This window comes from Delphinapterus leucas, chromosome 3, assembly GCF_059928025.1.
Source record: "Delphinapterus leucas isolate spDelLeu-1000000601 "Yukka" chromosome 3, BTC_Dleu_Yukka2, whole genome shotgun sequence".
NCBI lineage: Eukaryota > Metazoa > Chordata > Mammalia > Artiodactyla > Monodontidae > Delphinapterus > Delphinapterus leucas.
Window position 1 is genome coordinate 92,385,652 of NC_143131.1, and position 19,101 is coordinate 92,404,752.

Below are 19,101 nucleotides of genomic sequence, written 5' to 3' on the forward strand. Positions count from 1 at the left end.
CGCGGTGCGCGGGCCTCTCACTATCGCGGCCTCTCCTGTTGTGGAGCACAGGCTCCAGATGCGCAGGCTCAGTAGCTGTGGCTCATAGGCCTAGTTGCTCCGCAGCATGTGGGATCCTCCCAGACCAGGGCTCGAACCCGTGTCCCCTGCATTGGCAGGCAGATTCTCAACCACTGCGCCACCAGGGAAGCCCCATCTTGGGTTTTAATGATCACTATGATTTCGACAGATGGAGGAAATGACACATATAAAGGAAATGACAAGTTTTTCAGATGAGCAGCAGCATCAACATGAAGTTTTGGAATAGACCTCTGTGCTGGAAGGCTTTGAAATGTCTTTGGTAGGTGGTGGGAGCCACTGGAGATTTCTTAGCCAGAGTGCCACTAGCACAACTGTGTAAATTAGACATCTTTTAGCAGAATGGATTGGAGTGAAGACAAACTGGAGGCAGGAATACCAACCGATTAGCAATCTTTTGTGATATGACAGTCCAGAGATGATGGAATAATGGTTTGGTAGGATGGTAGTCTTCCTAAAGAAATATATTCAGGACACACACACACACGCACGGAGACAAATTGTGTACTCACAAGGAACTTTTCCCTTTATACATTTATCCTGAATTGGAGTTATTCCATTCTTCAAACCTAAGTTTTTTTACCTTTATACTTATGAACTATCTCTTCCTGTAGGTTATATCAGGAATAGATTTTTGGGTCCATTTTACTATTCTCATGTATTTAAAAGCATGTTTAGTATCTCTATGTATCCTCAAGATGTTTCACACTTTTGGCAGAGTTGAAACATCCATACTTGAGTTTGGTCTTTATTTTTTATGAATTACTGTCTTGCTATTTATCAGGCTTTCTCAGCAGATTGGCTTATTTGGCCTAATTTTCTCTATAAATCTTTCACTCCTTCCCCTTCCCCCCACCCAACACACACGTGTCACACACACGATTGAATCATACTTGTCTCAGAGATGTTTTGCCATACAAATCACACGTCTAGCACTGTGACATTTTGTTTGTATATCACATTCATATATTTTAGTTGAGCCATATACCAGCGTACCACAGCCCCAGCTAAGGGTGTCAAAGTGCTAAATCCATTGGATGTGTTTCAATTCTTAATCTTATTTGAATTCTTAGAGTATTTGATGCTGATGACCACTCTGTCCTTGAAACATTTTTTTCCATCAGTTTCCATGATATAACATCCTCTATGTTTTTTTTTTTTCTCTTTGCCTCTTAGTCTCTTTCTTCTCTAGTGGAATATTCTCTACTTGTCCATTTAATATTGACACTTCCCAAAGCCTAGTTCCCCTTCTCTTCTAGTTCTGATATACTGGTGCAGTTGTTAGCTTCATTCCCACATCTTTGGCCAGTAGGATGCTCTTCAGGTTGGCTCCTAAATCCTTTATAAATGACCGTACTAGTCTCTGATAGCTTCCTTGCTATCTACTTTGTTGAGATATTCTGGGCTCTCCTTATACCTTCCCTACCCTAGACCGGGGATCAGCCATTTCTCCAAAAAGTCCTGGTTTTCTTTAGTGGTAAATGTGTTTCAAGACTGTAATTTGGGCCCAGTGGTGCTCGTTGAGACAGGATTTGCCATTGTTTCTAGGCTTTTTCATTATATATACATAAATTAACTTTAATACTTATGATTCAGGTTTAGGACTATGTGGTTTTCTTTCTTCCACGTTGAGAATCTTGGTTCTGAAGGATACAGGGGGTGATAGAATTAGAATATCCCACATTACAAACACAATATCCGCAGAATAACAGTTTTAACACTGTCGCCACCAGTATGATTTATATATTGCTTTTGATTTAGAAAATGTTAGCAAGAATACTGATGACTATGTTGTGCACATATTCTAATGATTTAGAAAGTTACAGACCACAGTATCATTTATTTGTTTGCGTAACAAATAGTACTGATTAATAGGAATGATTTTTCCTCAGTATTCCCTTCTCTATACTTGAGGTTGTCAGTGGATCCCAAGAGAACCCTAGTGGGAATTACACACTCAAGAAGTAGAGTGGTATCATTAGGCCCAGTATATTTCACTGTGAGGAGCCACCTCGTAGAGGCTAGAGGTCGGCCCTCTACAGTTCATTATTTTTACTCCTCTTCTAGTAAAGGGAACTTCCACACTCATGAAATTATTAGGTCCATTAGGGATCAGCAATTCTCCTTTTATATGCTTTTCTTCCAGTGAACATAGTACTGATTTTTTGTTTCCTGCTAAGGTATATTTTAATGGCCAATTCCTTGAAAGCTACTTTGAGAGGATCTTAATTGCTGTTTACATAAAGATGGAGGTGTGTTTGTAATAGATCTAGGACAGAAAAGGAATTTAATGGATTCATTTTGGAATAACACATATAAGTGTTCATCCTTTAGGAGAAAAAGGGAAGCGGAAACAGATTTCAACAGGAATAACGGGAAGGCTGGAATTTTCACACCAGCAGGGTCCCTTGGGTTACCAGCCCATGAATGACCCCCACTCAGTTTTTTTGAGACTCAATATTTTTAGAGCAGCTTTAGGTTCAAAGCAAGATTAAGAGGAAGGTACAGAGGTTTACCATATGTGCTCCACTCAGTTTTACTGTGTAAACTATTACTTTGTGCAAGGAAATCTTAACATTTGCAGGAAATTAATGAGGAAAAAAGTAAGGTCTTTTGAGCTTTTGTGCAGCGGGTTTTGGGGCAGCTAAACTCTAATTTAACTCTGAAAATATTAAGTATGAAGGAAATAGGAATGATAGTGGAAATCATACTGTATACCTTTATGGGGTGATTTAATAGCTGAGAAGGCCGATGTGTGATGTGTGGCATGTCAAGGATAATTTCTTTCTGCTCCTATTTTAATGAGACATCACTCACAAAGCATTCCTTTCTAGCTGCTTCTAAACCTGAAAAGTATTAAAAATAAAGAAATGACATGTAGAACAGGAAAAATCAAATTAAGGAAACATGGGGATTCATTTAAAAGGAAAAATTATAGAAGCTAAATATATATAACTTGAATTATATCCGTTTCAGAAAGGATATTATATACAAATAATGATAAGCAGCAAAGCAAAAATCTAAAAGCAGGGAAGATTGATTTGATGATGTAGAGGTATATGATTAGAAGAAATAAGATGAAATTAAAGTATGGGAAATTTAGTTTAAAAGTATTTTAATATGTACCAATAATGGTAACTTGAAAGAATTACTTTTCAATGTTTGTGTACGTTGAAACTGTAAATTTGCACACTCTATGCATATTTGCCAAGGAAACGGAGGTACTTAATGTCCTGTTTGTGAGCTGACTTGCATTGAGTAGTGGGGTTTGTGAAGGGTTTGACTGGGGAGAATGGAAAAGGTAAACCTTAAACTTGACAATTTATTGTATCATATTATCTTCTGACTTAAGTAACCTATTTTGGACAGCTCAGTCTTTTTCAAGTGAATATTCAGTCTCTTACATATTTCTTCCTTTCCTTCTTTTCTTCTCCAAAGTGGCCTCTGGTTGTATGAGGGAACGGGGCTTACATGATATCTTAGTGGGACTAATGGGAGTCACATAACCAATCCATATCCTTTGGACCTTCCTGGGTCCTTGCTGTGCAGGGACTGATTTGGTTCACTTTCGAGACCCGTGGCTGCTGAAGTCTGTCTGCATGACTTACAACATGGGTACCACATGAGCACTTACAGCTGATGCCTCTGGTCCAAATTCTTTTTCCTTCCTCACAAAGTCCCTGCACACTGTGTTATTTAGTCCCACTCCAACCCTATTAGCACCTCCTCATCTTCTCCTGGATTCCCTGCATGCCCTAATAGAGAGCATGGGGGTCTTGGAGCTCTAACTCAGCTCACCCATTGAGCCACTTTCAGCTACTTGCGCTCTGCTGTATGTCATACAATGCTGGGTGTGGGCATGTGAAGCACTTCCTCAGACAGCATGCCTGGAAGTGTGCCACTAGCCAGACTTTGCAGTGTTTTAGAGCTACCTATACCTACCTAAAAGTTTACATAATGCTCTGCCCTTCCCAGAGTGGGAAAGTAAAGGACCTGTGCATCTGCCTTTCAGTCCTGCCAGTATCTCTCCTCTGCTCCCACAGTCCAGTAGGCTATATCTGGCAGCCTTTCATTCCGTCCTCCAACCTTACAGCGGCTTCCTGTGCAATACCCTTCTCCATCCCAAGGAAGAGTTTCCCCCTCCCCTTCCATTTTGTTATACTGTCAGAGTATCTGCTGGAAAACATGATTTCCTGGGAAGAGAAATGAAAATACATATAGGCAATATGTTTTAAATGTTAACCTTGTTACAGTGATCAAAACAATATCAGATGTAGGTTCTGGTGTAAATGGTTGTGTAAAGCTCCTTTCTCCTTAGGCTCTCACTGTCCCATCCACTACCTTTTCTCCTTCCTGTCCATCTCTTCACTGTCACTGTCCCTCGTACACTGAACAGCTAAGTGCTTAGATCACATTTGCTTTCTTCCTCTGGTGACCGCCATCACTCTGGCCTCTGGATTCCTCATCCTCTTTGTCCTTAGTGACCTTTACCTAATTACAGAATGGCTCCACACCTGAAAGTATTAATTCCTGCATCCCAGTCTTGGACTGCAGCCTCTCTTCTCTGCTTTCTTACATGATTACTGTTAAAAGACTCTTTCTTCTTCAGCCTTTGGCTCCTCAGTTCCCTTTTTGCCTATCAGCTTCCCCTTGTCCCCTTTTTTCTCATTTCTCTTAAATTCCATGAACCACTCCTTCATACCGTGTTGAAAGAATCCTCAATTCCTCATCATTCTTCATTTTATCAGTCTGGCAAAACCTCAGTTTGCATCAATTTAGTTGTCCAGTTTCTCCAACCTGCAACCTGGATTTCTGAGTACCAAGCAGAGTGCTTAGCCTATAGTAATTACCTAGTATTTACTGAATGAATAAAAGTCTGTGGAATACATATGGGGTAGTATTTAAGACCATGGAATTTGGATGAGACATAGGTACCACATTTTAAACCGAAGGACCTTGGGCATGTTAATAAACATCTCTGCATTTCGACTTCTTCACCGTTAAGATAAAGATAAAATAGTGTCTACCATACGTGAGGAATTAAGAGGTGCAGTGAGGTTAAGTCACTTGACAAGGGGCTGGCGCAAGGAGCCCTTTAAGGCATGTTAACCATTGTGTAGTTGTTGAAGCAGAATGGATCAGTTACACTTGCACCATGGTTTATTTGAGTTTCTCTGCCACATTGCTTCAGTAGACCAAATAGCTATGATTGGACTGGCTAGTGAGAGGAGAGGAGCAAGGAGCTGGAAGTTAGATAGATGTGAGATCATAGCAAGCAGTAGGTGGGAGTATCTCTCAGTGGTTAGTAAAATGATGTAGTATTTCAATTACAGTGTTTTTTGCCCAGTGCCTATTTTTTTGTATATTGTTACTATACAAACAAATTCGTAGAAAAGCAGAATCATCCTAATTTTTGACAAGATTACATCTTAGATTTTGATTGGGCTTTTACTTCGTCCTTGCTTCATTCTTTTCCGCTCTCTCAATCATCAGTCTACCCTCTCGTGTTTAGTTCCCAAGTTTTCTTACCAGGACACTAGTTCTCTAAATGTGCCATAAAAGTTCATATATGCTCTGTATTTGAAGCTTTAGCAAAGAAACGGAACAAAACGGACACTATCATCCACATACCATTGGTTTCCTTACTGCTTAATTAATGGAACATTCTCTCTCTCCCCCTATTCTTCAGTGGTCTTTTTAGATATACTGAGAAGTCTTCTCTGAGTGTCTCTCAACCCATAAACCCATAGAGGGAATAGAGTATGTCTTTTTCTGCCCTGTGGTCATAGTCCTAATTATTGTGTCTAGCCCCAAGACAGTCCTAGTTGTGTGTGTGTGTGTGTGTGTTTATGGTTATTGAGTGAAGTTAAAAGATGGGTAATTTACCATAAAGGTCAGATATCCTGAGAGATGTGGTGAGAATTTTTGTTCCAATTTATGATTTCTGGATTTCTTTGCTTTATTTCTGCTAAAGAGATCTCTTCATGACCACTATTGCTTTCTTTCTTCCATTCTCTCTTCTTTCTTTCCTTCCAGTCTTCATCTATGTTATGGTATAGGGAAGGGAACCAATGTATAGATGCCATTAGTGGTGTTAAGCATTTTCATATATATTAGGTAATCACTTAATGTATTGTGATTCCCACAAAAAATTGTGATTACCATAATAATAACTCAAGAGGTAGATTTTTATCTCCTCCATTTGTAGGTGAGAAAACTGAAGTAGAGAGAAGTTAAATAAATTTCCTAAGGACATACAGCTGTTAAGTGGCAGGAATCTAGATGTGAATCTAGATTTGAACAATATGTTTTGGGACCATAATCATGAGAGACTACAGCTTACTTAAATTCACATAAAACTTAACACTTGACTTAACATATTCATGTCATGCACTATGCCAATGATTGCAAATTAGAAATTAGGTAATGTTACAGATTTCAGTGTTTGTAATTAAGATAATTAATTACTTGGAAATGTTGTAAATAAAATTATTCACGTATTTCCACAAAGTTGCAAAATGTCTGAGTGCCAGTTTGAAGGAATTAAATTCTTTAGTGGGAAATGTGGCTGTGGTAGAAAGGGAGTCATGGGTATCTCTACAGAGTTTACAGAAGACCTTTAAAAAGAGGCCATTGTTTTAAAAAGGTTTTTTTTTTTAACATCTTTATTGGGGTATAATTGCTTTACAATGGTTTAAAAAGGTTTTGAGTCATTTATCTGTATATCTTTGTCTCTATGCACAGTGTTTATTTTATTTTAAAAAATTAATTAATTTATTTATTTTTGGCTGCGTTGGGTCTTTGTTGCTGCATGTGGGTTTTCTTTAGTTGCGGCGAGCGGGAGCTACTCTTTCTTGCAGTGCGTGGGCTTCTCATTGTGGTGGCTTCTCTTGTTGCAGAGCATGGGCTCTAGGCATGTGGGTTTCAGTAGTTGTGGCTCGCTGGCTCTAGAGCACAGGCTCAGTAGTTGTGGCGCACGGGCTTAGTTGTTCTGCGGCATGTGGGATCTTCCTGGACCAGGGCTCGAACCCGTGTCCCCTGCAATGGCAGGCAGATCCTTATTCACTGCGTCAGGCACAGTGTTTATGAAATAGTTGGCAATAAGAAAATTAAGTTTTTAGGGCCTTCCACACCTAATCGTTAGATTGTATACATCACTTTTCCTCACTCTGATGCATTCAGGTATGATTTAGGGGACCATGGTTTCAACTTAATCATCAGTATGCATCTAAAGGATTATCTTTCCATGAAGGTACACAAGTACCAGGTCTATTTCTGTGCTTCCCTGACTCAGGAATCTTTGGAAAGAGGTGCCTCATTGTGACTCATCTTTCTATAAGCCTACAAACTTTTGTCATGTTGGACACATTGTTGTGTAAATAAATTATATGACTGTTATCTTTGCACCAATCATCACTCATGATTTTCATTATAGTTTCTCTTTCTTCAGTTCATATTTCTTACTACTCCTGCTGATGGCATAACACCTTTCATAGGATACACACACATGCATGCACACACATGTATACACACACACAAATGAAAGTCAGAATTTTCCAGAAAAAGTTAGTTTTTATGAGTAATTGGCATACTCATACATGTACTCATGTACATGAGTATAATCTTACTTGTAAGATTTCAAAGAGCTCATCTGGAGAAGAGTGTAGCAACAATACCCATTCTTTCAGGATACAAAGTTTGCTGAATGGTTAACGATGATCATTATTTTTCTTCATCTAATTTTTTTTAACATCTTTATTGGAGTATAATTGCTTTACAATGGTGTGTTAGTCTGCTTTATAACAAAGTGAATCAGCAACACATATACATATATCCCCATATCTCCCCCCCTTGTTTAATTTAGCAAGTAATACATATATTCTTTCTCATCATAAAGAAATTAAAAATATATGGATAGATTTACTAAAATCCCTGTTGACTGCTTTCCCCATTCTAGAGCTGTCCCCAGTGTTTCCTCTTTGGAATGTATCCTTCCGGCTTTTAAAAAAATGTGTCCATGTATACATACATACACATGCACACACACACAGGACATTTTAGCTTTGTCTTGTGTGTGTGTATGGTTTTAATATAAAAGGTGTTACAGGCATGTATTATTCTACAACTTGTTTGTTACAACCGTGTGTCTCGCAGACTCTGTACCAGGACATATATTTTAATAGCTGCATGCTATTCAGTCAACTTAAAATAAAATCCTATATCCTTACCTGATGGGATCCATGGAGTATGGCCACCCCATCTCATTATCTTCCTTGCTGCCTGCTTTCCAGCCACACTGGCTATGCCTTAATGTTTCTGGAGCATACTGAACATAATCCCTTTCATGTCTCCCACTTGAAAAGCTCCACTCCTAGATATTTTTCTTCATTCCTTTACTTCATTCAAGTCTCCACTCAAACATGCCTCATCAGAAACTCTCTGCTGTTCTTCTCCATCTCCTGCAACCTCCCATTCAGCTTCTCTCTCTCTCTCTCCTCTCTCTCTTCTCTCTCTCTCTCTTTATGTCATCTGTCTATCTCCCCTTAACCTTTTTTTTTCTTCCTAACAGCTATCATTACCTGGCATGTAATAGATTTATTTCTTCATTGTCTGTCTTCCTCCACTAGAATGTAGAACTTACTTTCAGAGTTCACTGATAAATCCCCAAGAGCTACTATAGTAGCTGGCCCATAATTGGTGCTCAACAAATATTTGTGAATAAATGACTAGTATGGAAGTTTGTTTAGTTTATTTAACTCTTCCCTTTCTGCTGAACATTTAGGTTGTTTCCAGGTTTACACGATAACAAACAATGTCACAGTGAATATTTTCTTATATGTCTCTATGTATATGCATATAGGTGTGTTTAGGGTGGATTCTGTTAAGGAAAATCTTTGGGTTAACGTGTATGAATATTTAAACTTTTAATAGGCAAGGAAAATAGCCCTCCAAAAAATTTATACCAGTGTACACCCTCCCATATGGGAGCATATATTTCCTTCCTCATATCCTTGACAACACTATATGTAACTTTTCAATGTTTGTCTGTCTGTTAGGCAAACGAATCTTTTGCTAAGAAAGAAAAAGTATGATTTCATAGGAAACTATTAGTTTCCACCTTAAAATTCATTTCCTTTTAAATATTATATCCCTATTTTCTTCTTTTTTCTTGATTTATAAGCCACCTTGAAGAAGTTCAGTATGCTGTTGAATACTAGCAGACACAGGGGAGTCCGTTTCTTGTTCCTGGACTTAGTTTTCACCAGTAAATGTGATTATTCTTGTTTTCTTGTAGATTCCATATTGAGTCAAGAATGTTTCTTAGTTTGCTTTATATTCTTAGTTTTCTATGAGTTTTGTTTTAATCAGAAATGGGAGTTTTTTTTTTTTTTTTTTTGCGATACGCAGGCCTCTCACTGCTGTGGCCTCTCCCGTTGCGGAGCACAGGCTCCGGAAGCGCAGGCTCAGCGGCCATGGCTCACGGGCCCAGCCTCTCCGCGGCACGTGGGATCTTCCCGGAGCGGGACGCGAACCCGTGTCCCCTGCATCGGCAGGCGGACTCTCAACCACTGCGCCACCAGGGAAGCCCAGAAATGGGAGTTTTGTATAATGTTGTTTGAGGTCCTCCTGTGGGTTTTTTCTTCTCCTTTTGTCTATAGTATAGTGAATTGCATTGATATATTTTTTTAGTATTGAAACACCATTGCATTCTTGGAATAAACACTTGGTCTTGATGAAATTGATTTGCAACTATTTTTATAGGATTTTTAAAAATTTTATTGAAGTATAGTTGATTTGATTTGCTACTATTTTTATTTAGAATTTTTACTACATGTTTGTAAATAAGATTGACTTTTGTTTTCATATTGTCCTGTCTGGCTTTGGTATAGGAGTTATTTTAGCATTATAAAATGATTACAAAAGCTTTTTCACTTTTTCCATACCACAGAACAGTTGTTATAAGCTGGAAATTATCTTTCTCCTCAAAGGAGTATGGAAATTCACTCATTAAACTGTTTTAACAACTAACTTTTTAAGGGTAGATATGTTCCATCTCTTCTGTTTTTTTTTGAACTCTTTAATGTCTCTGAATTATTTTATGCCAATTTTGATAATGTTTTCCTAAAGAGATTATTTTCCTAGATTTTCAGATTTATTGTGTAAAACTTCTCATAGTGTTCTTCTATCATATTTTATAAATCTCGCAACTACTTTTAATGTTCCCTTTTTTATTCCTTATTTCTTCTCCCTCCCTTCTTTTTTAAAATTGACTTGCCAAACCATCTGGATTTTATGTAAATACTTCTATTTTTAAGTATTTTTGGCAACTAATTTGATTTTTTTAAAAAATAACTGAATTGTCCAGGCAAAGCACTGGTACTGGCCAAACTTGAACTGATAATGATTGAATATTATAGTCTCGCTTTCTTTCTAGTGGGAAAGCCTTCATTTTTAACAAAGATTTAAACTCATATTTTACTTCAATGACCAGAGTTATTCAGTAGCTATAGCCTCCCCAGATAAGACCAGAATCTAAGGAAACTTTAATTTTTTTCTTTCTTCCTTTCCTTGACACTTCTCATGTTGGTTGCACCTGGGATTTAAATTACAAATTATTATTGCAATTTAAAAAATTTATAATTTACACTTGTTTGCACTTAATCCTACATTTTACTGTTTTCTTTGCTCACCACTACTTCCATGTTCCATTTTTCTCTCATATTTATTTTTCATTTTACTGTAGTATCTCCTGTAGTAATTCTTTTAGACAGTGTCTGAGAGTGATAACCTTTGAGTTTCACATACTTGAAAATGTCCTTATTTTGCTTTCACATATGAATTATATAGCTTAGGAGCATCAAATTTTGTTCAAAGTAGTATATCTCATAACTTTAAAGATATGTTTCCACTGTCCTCTCGTATCAGATATTACTGAGAATTTTGTTTAAACCTAATATTAATTTTGTTTTCTTCAGTGTTTATACTGGAAGCTTAGGTGGCTTTTTTTTCCCTTTACTCTTAGTGTTCCCAGACTACCTGTGATCTGTGTCCTCTGTACTCTCTCATCTCTTTGATTGTGAGGGCTAATGTCTTTATTTAGATTTGAGAAATGCTCAGTTATAACTTATTGAAGCATTTCCTCTATTTGGCTGTATGTATTCTGTTTCAGGAACTACTATTATATAAATGTTTGAAGATTCATATCCATCCTTGAGGTCTCTATGTTTTTCTTTCAAGCTCTCATTTTCTTTTCCTTTTTTGTTGCATTCTGGTATACTTTCTTTGCTCAATTTTCCAGCTCACTTCCTCACTCTTTTTAAATGGAATTTATATGCTTTAAAATGTACAGATCCCAAGTGCTTAATACTAATTAAGATATAGAACAATTACATGATTCCCAAAGGTCTTTCTGGGCCCCTTTACAGGCAATCCCCACCCTCCACTGGAGACAACCATTATTTTGATAGTTCTATCACCATAAGTTACTTTTGCCCATTTTTGAACTTTATATGAATGAAATTAGTGTGTACTCTTTTGCATCTGGTTTCTTTCACTCAATATGTCTGAGATTTTTTTCATGGTGTCTGTCTCAACAGTTTGTTCCTTTGTGAGAAGTATGTCATTATATGAATATATTACAATTTGTTTGTCCAGACTTTTATTGATGAGCACTTGGACTATTTTTTTTTTTTTTTTCGGTACGCGGGCCTCTCACTGCTGCAGCCTCTCCCGCCGCGGAGCACAGGCTCCGGACGCGCAGGCCCAGCAGCCACGGCCCACGGGCCCAGCTGCTCCGCGGCATGTGGGATCTTCCCGGACTGGGGCACGATCCCGCGTCCCCTGCATCGGCAGGCGGACTCCCAACCACTGCGCCACCAGGGAAGCCCTGGACTATTTTTTAAAAAGCTACTATGAACAGTCTTGTACAAGTATTTTATGGACATATGCACTTATTTCTGTTGAACCTATCCGCTCTTCAGTTACATCTCTTTTGTTTCTTAGCCTATCTATTCAGTTTTTAATTTAAAAAATAATGTTTTCATTTCTAAGATCTCATTGGTTTTCTGTGTCTGATATCCATGGAGGGTGATTTGTTCTATTAAATGTGTTACTTCTTTTTGTTCTATTTTCTCTTCTATGGACTGGGTTATTTTTGTGTGTCCTATTTGGGCCTCTCTTTCATACGGTAATCCCATGTTGTGTTTTCACCTTTGTCTGTGAGTTTAAGACCTGTTTACAGCATCTTATGCTTCCCTACCCATGATTGTGAAAAAGTGGCAGAAGATGCTTGGAGATGAGGTATCCCATTTCTGGGCTGTTGGGGGCTGTCTCTGGGGACTTTGCCTGGACATGCCTGCTCAAGTTACCCTGGAGTTGGACACCCCTAGTTTCTCCTTCGGGGTGTAAGTAAGCCTTGGGTGTTATGTAGAGGCAGGTTTGGCTATGGAGAGGCATGTGATTGGTGATGCAGCCAAACACCCTTAGCCCCTGGGCCACCTCCACTTCTCTAATTGACAGTGTACCTGTTCCCACCACCCCCAAGTTTATTGCTGTCTTGGGGCTGTCCTCCATCTTTTTTGTAGCAGTCTGAATTTTGTCATTTAAATATTTCTTCCTCACTTAGGTCATGTTTTGTTTTCCACCAGCTTTGTGAATTTTTTGTTTTTCAAATATATTTCTGACATTTGTATGGATTTGGAGCAGGATAGGAGGTTTCAATAAGTTCTTATTCTGACATCTTGATCCCATCCCTTCCTTAATGAAGGGTCAGATAATAGTAATAACTTCTCTATCATAAACATAGCTAAATATTAGAGATGTTAAGACAGAAGACTCTTTACTGAAACTTTGTTAAAAATATGATTTTGGGGAAGGAAATCTAAAAAGGAGGGGTTATAGATATACATATAACTGATTCACTTTGCTGTACAGCAGAAACTAATACAACATTGTAAAGCAACTATACTCCAATACAAATTAATAAAAAAGAAAAAAAAAGATTTTTGGCCATCTTTCTGTTAACATTTACTTGTGGTCCTTCCCAATCACAAGAGTTTGGCCCTTTTAACCTTCAAAGGCTGTAAGGAATTTGGTCTTAATATTAAGCATGTATATTTCTATTCCCTTTGCCATAGACAGTACTTTGCTAGATTTAAATTATCTGTTTTAAATGAAAATCTCCACTTGACTGAATTTCCATTTTCAGGAGATGTGCTCACACAGCCCAAAATATACTATTGGAAAGTTATCTCCTATCTAATTTTCATTAAGATTTTAACACATGGATGATAAACTTTGAGAAGCTGGATTTTATGGATACAACACATGAACTTCCATGAGTAATGTGGTATTTGAATCCCAGAGGTGTCAGCTATGGTTTTGGAGGCTGCAGGCTTTCAACCACTAAAACTGGAATCTAGTAGAAGCTGGAAAAAGTCCTTGGCTTGTTCTTGTAGCAACTGGCTGAAAAAATATCCATTGAATAAAATAGTGGCATGTGGGTATGCTATGTCATAAAGCATTAGGGCATAATACATCATAGAGACTCCCTGCAAACTGATTTTCTGGGATTAGAGGTAATGTTTCCCTCAGCCAGTTGCCTGTTACAATTTCCGCTAACTTGAAGCCATTTTATTTTTATTTCCCTTTTTACCTTCCTCTCAAAGTTTCCTCTAATAAGATTTACAGTGACTTCAATTTTGGTAAGGAATCATAAATTTCAGCAGCTCCAAAAAGGATAAAGAGTCCATATTAACTTTCAATCAATATAGTTTTTAGGTATTTAAACCCCCACAAATTGTGAATTTTTACATGCTTGTCATGAAACTCAGTCACATTTTTCTTCTCTAAGTTTGTATTACACAGGTCTTTGTGTCTCTCAACTTTAGCTTCTACACTGCATGTACATACATGTACATTTTGTACATTTTAAAGTGTCACTACTTTTATTGATGCTTAGAGGACCAAATGATTATAAACTGCTTCTTATTGGCGAGAATTTAGATTGTGTTATAAGGCTAAGTCTGTATATACATACAGAAATTGTGAATCTGGAAAAAATTTTAATTCAGTACTGCCAGAGGCAATATTTGATCATTATGGGTAATAATTACTTAATTTTAGGATGTGGTATTACTCAGAGAAAGAGAGAAAGCTAGTATATGGCGAAGCTCTGCAGTGTTAGACCTTAAAGACTCAAGTTATTCTGTTAGTTTATGTTTCAGTAGCTGTAATAATGTTTTTAGGTCATTCCTCTGTATGCTTTATTTCTCCCAGCCGAGATGATAGTGTCCACAAGGGCAAGAGTTTTGCATTTGCTTCCCTCCTGTATGAATAGTAACAGCACTTTAAACAATGATCAATAAAGAAAATGCTTGGGAACTTTGGAGTCACTTGTATACCGCTGGACACTTGGGCATACCTACTTTGTATGGGAAAAAGATCTTGACTCAAATCCACATAATCATTGCATTTCACAGATTTATGCAATAATGAGTTTCAGTAAGAAATTTGGAGAGGGACTTCCCTGGTGGTCCAGTGGCTAAGACTCCACACTCCCAATGCAGGGGCCCCAGGTTCAATTCCTGGTCAGGGAACTAGATCCCACATGTCACAACTAACATTTCGCATGCCGCAACTAAAAGATCCCGCACACCGCGACAGAGATTCCACATGCAGCAACTAAGACCCGGTACAGCCAAATAAATATTAAAAAAAAAAAAGAAATTTGGAGAATTGAACATTTGTTTATTCGGTTGGGTTTTTTTGCAGTGAAATTTAAATAGTTCAGAATAATTTGAGAAAGGCCATTCTCAATTACTAAAACTTTAATGAAAAGTTTAAAAGAAATGTGCTTTTGTAACATGTACAATTTATATATTGTATTACATTATATTATAAACAGTGATCCTATTAGGTCTATGTGAATCGATAGTTGACAGAACTAAATATAGAAATATTTATTAAGTGCTATGAATTTATAATTGTCTGTTTTCTTACCAAGGCTTGCCAGACATCTTATAATAAATGGGTCTCTGCCTCCTGCAAAAAATCACTCAGTTCTTTCCTTTCTGAAGAAATGAGAGGGATTAAAAAAAGGGATGGTTTCAAAGTGACTATAGAAAATTTAAAAATATACATACATATAACAGATCTTCTTTCGTAGGAAAGAAGTGATCCTAGACAGTTCTAGAAAGGACTGTAAAGTGCCTTAAGACACTAACTCAGTTGCAGTAGGGTACCTCAATATAGCCTCTGGGGAGAACCCTCAGAGAATACTCTAGTGAATGGTGCCCCTGGAACTCGGGCCTAGTGTGAATGGCACCCCATTGGGGTATTGCAACATAGGAGCTTGCTCAGAGAGATGACCTTGCGTCATTTGCCTGAAATGAATCCGGTTTGCACATTAAATTCCCTTTGTTTGAAGCAAATTTAGTCATAGGCTTGAACTGATTGTGTATATTGACCTGAGAAGTCAGCATAGAATAATGAATACTACTGGGGAAAAGGAGTGACGTCAGGCTAGGGTTCAGAAGGACCTGGGTTCCTGGCCCAGTGACTGCAGTTCAATATGACATACCCTGACTGAGCCACTTGGAAGCAGGAGCTCTGTCACCATAGCAACACTGGTACCACTTCTGCAGATCTTAAGCTGTCTCTGCCAATCGGCTCCCGCCCTAAGCCATCAAATCCATTTACGATAAAGCCAGATGCTACACACTGAAGGATGCACAAACCAAGCACAGATGAGCCAGAGGGAGGAAATTTTCTCTGAAAGTGATTTTTTTCCTTTATATGATAGAAATAATTAATGGTTATAGAACACAACTCTTCTGTTTTGTGTCAAAATACAGTTAATTCAGTGAATTCTGATTCCCATTGCTAATGAACTGCTTCTCTTTAAGAGCTCCTGAAGAACTTTTTTTTTATACTGCATGTATGGCACTCATTATTGTATTTTTGTTTGCAGTGTTCATGCAAACATGTGCATGTGTGTGTATGTTTACTGTGTATTTGTGTCTGTGCATGTGTTTTTTAATAGATTTTGAGTGCTCTGAGGATGAGAATTATGTGGTATTTATCCTTGTGTCCTTTATACCTATTTCCATGTCTGGCACTTAGCTAGGCATTCCATAAATGCTATTTGAATTGTTGAAGATAATTGGCAATGGCTAAATTTAATGAATGGTAGAGCTACTCCTGACTAGATTTAATTGGTGAGTGGATTGGAGGTGGCCATACAGAGGAAGGGAGTGTTACAAAGCCTACAGTATAGAAACAGAATTGTCAGTTTTAGTGTGCAGCTTGTAAACAAAAACGTTAGAAGGCAGTTTTCATAAAGAGCACAAGAATGTCTTTCAAAATAAGGGTTTTCATAAACTCACACACCTACAGTCAGTTAATCTTCAACAAAGGAGGCAAGAATATACAATGGAGAAAAGACAGTCTCTTTAGCAAGTGGTGTTAGGAAACTGGACAGCTGCATGTAAATCAACGAAGTTAGAACACATCCTCATACCATACACAAAAATAAACTCAAAATGGCTTAAAGACTTAAATACGACTTGACACTATAAAACTACTAGAAGGGAACTTAGGCAAAACATTCTCTGACATAAATCGTACCAATGTTTTCTTAGGTCAGTCTACCAAGGCAATAGAAATAAAAACAAAAATAAACAAATGGGACCTAATTAAACTTACAAGCTTTTGCACAGCAAAGGAAACCACAAACAAAACGAAAAGACAACCTGTGGAATGGGAGAAAATATTTGCAAGTGATGCAACTAACAAGAGCTTAATTTCCAAAATATACAAACAGCTCATACAACTCAGTAACAAAAACAGAAAGCAAACAACCCAATCAAAAAATGGCAGAAGACCTAAATAGACGTTTCTCCAAAGAAGATACAGATAGGCAATAGGGACATGAAAAGATGCTCAACATCATTAATTATTAGAGAAATGCAAATCAAAACTGCAGTGAGGTACCACCTCACACTGGTCAGAATGGCCATCATTAAACAGTCTACAAATAACAAACGCTGGAGAGGGTGTGGAGAAAAGGGAACCCTCCTACACTGTTGGTGGGAATGTAAATTGGTGCAGCCACAATGGAAAACAGTATGGAGGGTCCTCAAGAAACTAAAGATAGAGTTGCCATAAGATCCAGCAATCCCACTCCTGGGCATATATCTGGACAAAACTATAATTCGAAAAGATACATGCACTCCCATGTTCCTAGCAGCACTATTCACAATAGCCAAGACATGGAAACAACCTAAATGTCTATTGATGGATGAATGGATAAAGAAGATGTGGTATATATATATACAATGGAATACTCCTGAGCCATAAAAAATAATGAAATAATGCCATGGATGGACCTAGAGATTATCATACTAAGTGAAGTAAATTAGAAAGAGAAAGACAATGCCATATGATGTCACTTATATGTGCAATCTAAAATATAATGCAAATGAACTCATCTATGAAACAGAAACAGACTCACAGACCTAGAGAACAGACTTGTGGTTGCCAGGGGGGAGGAGGGATTGGGGAGGGATGGATTGGGAGTTTGGGATTAGCAGATACAAACTATTACATATATATATAGAGAGAGAGATAGATAACTGAATCACTTTGCTGTACACCAGAAACTAACACAACATTGTAAATCAACTATACTTCAATAAAATAAAATTTTTAATGTGTGTTTTCATGTATCTGATTGTTGTTTACTAATGGAATAAGGACATTACCCAGCTGTCACAGAAGGGGACCCATTTGGAAACAGAACGAGCTTCTAAATGATTCTTCTAATATTTTGTCAGGTAATAGTGATAACCTCTTGGTTTTAAAAATCAGGAGATTGCAGCTCCAGGAAATTACAAGCTTGATTGAAGAAACATTCTGAAGTCACTGGACAAGTATTATTGTATCTTAAAAGACAGAAAAATAATTCAGTAGTTCAAATTCTTTTACTGTTTTCTGAGACTCAAAGTAAGTCTGCCAGTTATATAACCTAGTTATTAACCAGATTTTAAGAGACCTACCAAAAGTCTTGTCTTTAATACACAGCTTCTTCCCCTCTATCATGCTGCTTTATTAGAATTAAAATATATGCAGATGATCAAGAACTTGGCAAAGAAAATGAACACTCCAGAATTATAAATACAATTATTTCTATAGGAAAGCCAACTGTTCTGTTAAAAATCTAGGCTGACTGACCTAGATCTACAAACTGAAAGGTTTGCTGAGACACGTGCAGCCGTGTAAATCTCTGAGATGTGGGTTATTTAAACAGATGGTAACTGTGACACAGTAAGCTCCACATGCAAATTGGCAGAGACCAAAACCAGAAAGGAAGCAAGCTAGAGAGGAAACATTATCTCACTGTGGACCTCAGAGAATTTTAATTAAAAGACAGAACAGAATTCAGAGTGCTCGGATATACTTCTTCAGAATATTAATTGAATATCAGTATTAGTTGTATTGTTGCTATGATACCAATAGTGGGGAAGGCCAGGGATTTTTTGGAATCTTCCTTCACATCTTCTGGATGTGATTTGGTCCTGCCTTTTATACTCACTCAAATAGGATCTGGAAGGAGAGAGTAAAGTGGGGGCAGTGGTGTTGATGTTGGCAAGTAAGTTGTAGAGGAGTTTTATTTGTTTGTTTTTTCTATTACAGCATTCTACAGCCAAGGTGCTAGTTTGGTAGGTATCGAGACAAAGTAGAGGCATCCATGGATCTGGAAGCCCAAAAATTCCTGATGGTGATGGGGGACAGTTCTGCCATCTTGTTCTGGGACTCACTCCTAGTAGCCTAGCCTAAAGCCTGCTAGCTCCGGTCCTGCCAGTGATTTTGCAAACTCCTAGTTTCCTGTATTAACTTTCTAGCTTGAAAGAGCTAGAATACATTTTCTTTCCTGCAACCCAAACCTAACTGATGCAGTTCATAAAATAAAATATAGGTATTTCGTCTTGCACCTCCCTGCCCCACATCTGTATTAAAACACAC

The 19,101-nt window shown here is 37.7% G+C and overlaps 1 protein-coding gene across 1 annotated transcript in view; it reads left to right on the forward strand.

The window, feature by feature from the left end:
• The window catches only part of CAMK4 (calcium/calmodulin dependent protein kinase IV), a 232,622-nt gene that overhangs the window by 35,958 nt on the left and 177,563 nt on the right, over positions 1-19,101 (forward strand). The window lies entirely within an intron of this gene.